This window comes from Cynocephalus volans, chromosome 3 (assembly GCF_027409185.1).
Source record: "Cynocephalus volans isolate mCynVol1 chromosome 3, mCynVol1.pri, whole genome shotgun sequence".
Lineage (NCBI taxonomy): Eukaryota > Metazoa > Chordata > Mammalia > Dermoptera > Cynocephalidae > Cynocephalus > Cynocephalus volans.
Genome location: NC_084462.1, coordinates 95,702,031 through 95,709,104, shown reverse-complemented (window position 1 = coordinate 95,709,104; position 7,074 = coordinate 95,702,031). Strand labels below are relative to the sequence as shown.

The window sequence follows — 7,074 nt, the reverse complement described above, 5'->3', positions numbered from 1 at the left end:
AAGGTTATATAGCTACTGCATGGTAGATCCAGTCATGAAACCCGCTAAGTCAGAGATCAGAGCCTGTGCAACCCCTTCTTCCCACCACTCCAGAGAGCACCTGTAAGTTCTACCACAATCATTTCATCTTTGGGGTGAATACAGGGTCAATAGTTATAATACAGGCACCTTTAAAAATGCATAGGATGAGGGAGGAGAAAAAAACAAATGCACAGGAGTTCTGATATGGGTATATACGTGTGTGAGTCAAAGTCTAACCTATTTAAATGGGAATCACCTATAAGTAATTAAGTTAGTGCAAATAATTTTACTAGCTCAGTCCCTTTTCCCCAAGCACCTTGGCCTCATGGCCAAGGCATTTGAGGTAGGTGATAACAGTAGAATTAAAACAAAAACTTTTTATTGAAGTTTCAGACACAGACCAAAAAAAAAAAAAAAACCGACCATAAGTGTACAGCCCTAAAGAGTTTTCCTTTTTTCCTTTTTTTTTTTTTTTAAAAGATGACTGGTAAGGGGATCTTAACCCTTGACTTGGTGTTGTCAGCACCATGCTCTCCCAAGTGAGCTAACTGGCCATCCCTATGTAGCGATCTGAACCCGTAGCCTTGGTGTTATCAGCACCGCGCTCTCCCAAGTGAGCCCCTGGCCAGTCCCAAGACTTTTTTTTTTTTTTTGGTGGCTGACTGGGACTGTGATTGAACTCTGGACCCTGGTGTTATTAGCACCACATTCTAACCAACTGAGCTAACCGGCCAACAGCAGCCCTTAAGGAGTTTCACAAACAGATTCAAATATCCAGCAGCCAGATCAAGAAACAGAACATTACAGCACTCCAGAAGCAACCCTTGGACCCTGCCCCGGTTTCTACCTCACCCTTTCTATCTAGCCTGACTTCTTACACCACGGATTAGTGTAGCTCGTTTTGGATTCATATAAATGGAATCATGTAGATTGGATTATTTTGTGTTTGTCTTCTTTCACTCAGAAACATGTTTATGAGAATCATCTAACCACAGCAATTCTGAGAAGTGGGGATCAAATAGAAGAGGCAAGAACAGAAGAGTATTTTGGTTTCATTTTTATTTTTTTTTAAATTATGTCCTCTAGCTCAGTGCTTCTCATACTTCTCAAACAAGATCCCCCAGACAAATCTTGAATCTTGTCAAAATGTAGACTTTGATTCAGGTCTGGGGTGGACCTGAGATTCTGCATTTCTAACAATTTCCTAGGTAAGGCAGATGCTACTAGTCTGAGGACCAAACTTTAAGGTGCAAGGACTATGTTCCCTTAATAACTTGAAAGTGTGCAGTGAATGTAAAACCGTTCAATAACTGCAATATGTAATTATTTTAACAAAATAACACTAATGGAAAAGATTGGACATAATTTAATTTCTACATCTTAGAAAATTTAATTATTTTCTGTATTTGTTTCTGGTGGATATTTTTCTACTTTAAAAAGGATTAATTTGGGCCAGCCCGTGGCTCACTCGGGAGTGGTGCTGATAACACCAAAGGCCATGGGTTCAGATCCCATATAGGGATGGCCGGTTAGCTCACTGGGTGAGTGTGGTGCTGACAACACCAAGTCAAGGGTTAAGATCCCCTTACCGGTCATCTTTTTTAAAAAAGGATTAATTTATCCTTTCAAATAGATGTGAAATGCCCATAGTAAAAACAATTTAAAGGTATAGAAAGGTAAACACCTTGCCCCTGGCCCCTCATTTCCTCTCTCCAGAGGCAACCACTGTTATGGATTTATTCTGTAATTTTCAAGAGATATTTTACTCATATACTTATTTTTCTTTTACAGAAATGGTATGTTAAAGAGAAATACCACATGTTCTCACTTATTGGTGGGAGATAAAAATAAATAAATAAATTCACACACACACACAAAAAAAACCGGGGTGGGGGGAGAAGACACAACAATTACAATTCCTTGAAGTTGACATGACAAGCAAACAGAAAGGACATTGTTGGGTGGGAGGGGGGAGAGGGAGGAAGGAGGGAGGTTTCGGTAATGGGCCACAATAATCAACCACACTGTATATCGACAAAATTAAAAAAAAAAAAAAGATTAAAAGCAGCAAAAAAATAAAAATGGTAGGTTATTGTACATGCTGTTCTGTCCTGCTCTTTTTATTAACAATACGTGTAAGTAAATAGCTAATGCTATATATATTCTGGGCATTATTCTAAATACTTCAGGTATTTTAACTCATTTAATCTTCACAACAACCCTGCACAGTAGGTACAATTATTATTTCCATTTTATAAATGTAATTAAAATCTAATATACCCTACAGAGCCTCTGCATTATGAAGGTTTTCCCCTATCAGTACATGTATATGAGCTCTCCGGTTAGCTCAGTTAGAGCATGGCCTTGTAAAACCAAGATCAAGAGTTTGGTTCCCTGTACTAACCAGCTGCCAAAAAAAAAGAAAAGTACATATACATCTCTAATCCTTTGTTTGAGGTATCATAATTCATTTAACAAGTTTCCCAATGATGGACATTTAGGTTGTTTCCAGTATTTTGCTATGACAAACAGTAGTGCAATGAATTTTTTTTATGCATATGTCATTTCATACTTCTGGGAATATATCTATAGAAAAATTCTTAAAAGAGAAGTTGTTGGGCCAAAGTAATGTACATTTTAAATTTTCGTTGCAGAGAGCAGCCTTATAACACAAGGTCATGGGTTCAGATCACCATACCAGCCAGCCGCCCCCCGCCCCCGCAAATTAAATAAGTAAATAAATTTTAGTTGATATTGCCAACTTTCCCTACATTGGTGAGGAAATTTTCATCTGACAGGTGAAAAAAGGGTAGTTCCTTGTAGTTTCAATTTGCATTTCCCTTATTATGAGTGAGGCACATTCAGCCACTTTAATTTTCTTCACTGTGACCTATCGTATACTTTTCTACTAAGTTGTTGGTCTTTTATTATTAATTTGTAAGTGCAAATCATTTCTTTTTACGTTTATGAAATTATTTCTTTGTGTTATGTGGTGTATGTGGTGTTTTTTGTTGTGGTGGTGGTGGTTGAGTGTGTGTGTGTTTGTGTGGCTTCTGGGTTTTGTGTCATACTTAGAAATGACTTCCCCACTCCAAGATTACTTTTACAACTCCTATTAACGCTCCTAAGGTTTATTTTTCATTGTTTCATTTAGAATCATCTGAAATTTATTTTGGAATAAGAAGTGAGATATGGATTCAGATTAATTTTTTCCAGATGATTCTCAACACCATTTACTGAACAATCTATATTTTTTGAACATTTCTTTTTTTTTTTTTTTTGTCGTTTTTTCGTGACCGGCACTCAGCCAGTGAGTGCACCGGTCAGTCCCATATAGGATCCGAACCCGCGGTGGGAGCGTCGCCGCGCTGCCAGCGCAGCACTCTACCAAGTGCGCCACGGGCTCGGCCCTGAACATTTCTTGAATAATCTATCTTTATGTGTTTCTGTATATAGCTTCCTTGTCATATCTGAATAATATATGAATATATATGTATTGAATATATGAATATATATGAATAATATATGAATATATATATATTTGGGTTTATTTCTAGATTCTTTATCACATTTCCAAGTGCCAGTGTCACTATCATACTATTTTAATTACTGTAGACGTTTAATGTAGTTTTCCTTCGGGTTCTTCTTACATTTTTTGCAATGTTCCCCCAAAGTTTAAGGGACACCTTTGAAGGGTACCGAATGCCTGCAGCCTAGGGAAGGAGCGCAGGTCTCCCAAGGCTTTACAGAAGAATGGTTTGACCAAGCAAGGTGGAGCGGAAGGAAGCATAATCAGCATCAGAACACAGGATTCTACCTACTTCCTCCATCTTTCCACTGCCCCAGGAGGAAGGTGGGGGTAGCTGAGAGGCTTTGAGTACCAGAAGAGATGGGGGAATAGGCTGGGTAGATTTTTCTGTCACCGTCCTTAACTAATAGTTTTCTAAGTCCTGTTGATTCCACTCTCCTACTTTCGTTTTTGTTTTTTTGGTGGCTGGCCGGTATGGCGATCCCAACCTTGGTGTTCCAGCACCATACTCTACCCAAATGAGCTGACCTGCCAGCTGCTCTCCTAGTTTCTTTTGAATGGGTCCTTCCCTGCCATCAGCAGCCTCAGACCTCCCTTCTTCCCAGGATTATGGCAAAAGCCCTGGAAGCCTTCTTGGCCCAGACCAGGTCAGGGCCTTCTTGGTTATAAAGCCCTCCCCCAGCACCCGTGGAATTTTTCTTCAGCGTTCTCATTCGTCTTTTGCAGGTATAATAATTATCTCCCCCACTCCCCTATGTAAATTGTGTGAGCACCAGGACCCTGTCTGCTTTACTACTTATGCTGTCCCCAGCACCTTAGCACCTAGTAGCACTCGATAAATATTCATTAAATGGATGTGGGAGTAAGGGAGAGGGAGGAGTTTAGTAAAACTTAAAACTGGGGTTCGGATCCCCATACAGGCCAGCCGCAAAAAGCCAGAAAACAAAATAACAACTTAAAAGTAGGGGGGTTGGTGAATGGTGAGGGTATTTATTAACTAGTGCCTAGGGCACACAGGGGAAAACACTAATAATATCTCACAAAGTCTTTTGAGGATTAACTAAAACAATATATCTAAGCCCGTAGAGGGGTGGGGGGCAGGAAGCCGCAGTTCACTGAAAGTTAGGCCCCACTGCTCCCCTCCTCCCCAAATTCCTCAGCTTTCCCCCGTGGCAGAACAAAAGAGAGAAGCCGTTTGGGCACTCCCTGAGGCAGATAGGTGGGGAAAGCCCTCGGATGATTAAAAGGAGAAAACTTGACATTTTGACCCTCGAAAACCCAAAGGGCCCAAGTCAGATGGTCGTGCCTGAACTTTGCTCGAGCGGCCCAGGAGCGCCGGTGGGACACGCGGTTGCCCTGGAGGTCCTTCCATCCGCCGGCTCGAGGTGGGCTCGAGCTGAGCGAGTTGGGCGCGCGGGATTAACCAACCCTCAGGCTGTGCTGGCCCACTCGGGAGCAGGGCCACACGCGGGGTCACATGCGGGTTCGCTCCGCCCAGCCTTGGCAGAGGCGGCTCGGCGGCGGGCAGGGAAAGGCTCGGCCTGAGCGGCGGGACACGATCCCCTTTGTCCGCGGTCTGGAGGGGCCCCAGCTGCAGGCAGAGCCCGGCGCCCTGCAGGCGGGAGAGAAGAGCGCCGCTGGCCGGCGGGCACCGGGCTGCTGCTGCCCGGGGAGCGCTTCCCCGGCTCGGTGGGGTGAGAGGGACTCGCATCGAGCCCAGCCCGGCATGTCCAGGCCAATCTGCTCGATCCTCCCAACGTCCGCCAGAGAACATTCCATCGTCACCGAATGCTCGCGCATTTCTTGACAAACCTCCCGAGTTTGTTAAGAAAGCTCAGGAGCGGTACGGACAGTGAGCGCCGGGGAAGGTGGAAGAGAGCCAGGTGGGCTGGGACCCGTGCGGCCGGAGTGGAGGAAGTCCTAGCCAGGTGGCTGGGAGCTGTGGAGTGCCACATGGCAGTGAGGTCAGCAAATACCGGGCAGAACGAAAGGAAACGGCCGAGGAAACGCTAAAGCCAAGAAGCACAGAATGGTCGTCCTACCAGCCAGCGCCGCTGGTGTAGTGGTATCATGCAAGATTCCCATTCTTGCGACCCGGGTTCGATTCCCGGGCGGCGCAGCGAACTATTTCCTGATGTGGGGTCACTGAGCGACCTTTTAATGAATGTTTAATCAGTAATCTTTTATTAAAATGAAATAGTGTAACGTCAACATATGAGTGGATGAAAATAAATGCGATCCTCAAAACACTTAAATCGGGGGGAAGGGGGACAAGTTACTTCAGTTGTTTATAGTGAGGTTTTGTAACACCAAAATCAAGGGTTCGGATCCCCGTACCGGCCAGCCTAAATCCCCATTGTTGGGAAATACTTTCCTGTCTGTGACCCTGCGGTACCTAGGGCAAGCTACCGAAATTCACAAGTAAGAAGAAAAGGTGAGCCAGAATCATTTATTACTTCCTCAAACTTCCATTGTAAAATGCAGCATGTATTACTACCAGCACTCTCTCTCATTACCCTGAGTTGCAGACTTGGAGTGAGGAAATGTTAAGCCTCATGGAAACTGAGCTTTGCAATGCATCTCTAGAAGGGACCAGTAGTCCCTTCTAGAAATACATTGAATATTATCGTAATTGCGCCACTATCTTCCAGCTCTGCTATAGTGTCTTTTGGTCAGATAATGGGCCCTTTTTTGTTACCTGGAAACTATTTGACCCTATAATCATTGTTCCTAAAACTCAGTTCAAGCATGTATTACATACCAGATACTCTCCTTGTACCTTTGTAAGTTTTATTATTTTTAATCCTCAAACTATATTTGTTCTGCTCAACTTATTTAATAAACATACTCGTTTACTTTTTGTTTTTCTGTAATATTAACATTTCCCAATATTAACATAGTTAATCGTCTTAACAATGGTTGGAGAAAACAAAAACAAAACCAAAAAACAATGGAATGGAGACTATTATCCCTATTTTTCCAGTTAGGCACAGAAAAGTTAAGTAACTTTTCCAGTGTCATCCGCTCCTAAGTGGCAAAGCCCTCTGATTTCAGAGTCCATGCTCTTTACCACAAATCTATGCTATGAGAATTATTATTATTATTATTATTTTTAAAGATGACAGGTAAGGGGATCTTAACCCTTGACTTGCTGTTGTCAGCACCACGCTCTCCCAAGTGAGCGAACCAGCCATCCCTGCATCACACTCTCCCAAGTGAGCCACGGGCCGGCCCGTGCTGTGAGAATTATTATTCCCATATTATCTATGACGAAAATGAGGCCCAAAACAATCTTTCAATATTTATTGAATTATAAAATATTTTGAATGCTTAGCAAATTTTTGAGACAAGTATAACAAACTCCTATGTTTCCACCACTTGACTTTAACAAATCTTGATCTTTTTCCATATCTGACTTGGATTTTTTTTTTTACGAAATAAAACAGATGCAGTTGAAGCCCTCCTTGTACAGCTCTCAGATCCCATTTCCCTTTCTTCTTCCTCTCCCAAATTTGAAATTGGTA

The 7,074-nt window shown here is 42.6% G+C and overlaps 1 non-coding gene across 1 annotated transcript; it reads left to right on the top strand.

Annotated features, from left to right (window-relative positions):
• Positions 1 to 5,598: 5,598 nt before the first annotated feature.
• On the top strand, positions 5,599 to 5,669 carry TRNAG-CCC (transfer RNA glycine (anticodon CCC)). The gene has a single exon. It is a non-coding gene; the product is annotated as a tRNA-Gly (tRNA).
• Positions 5,670 to 7,074: the final 1,405 nt, after the last annotated feature.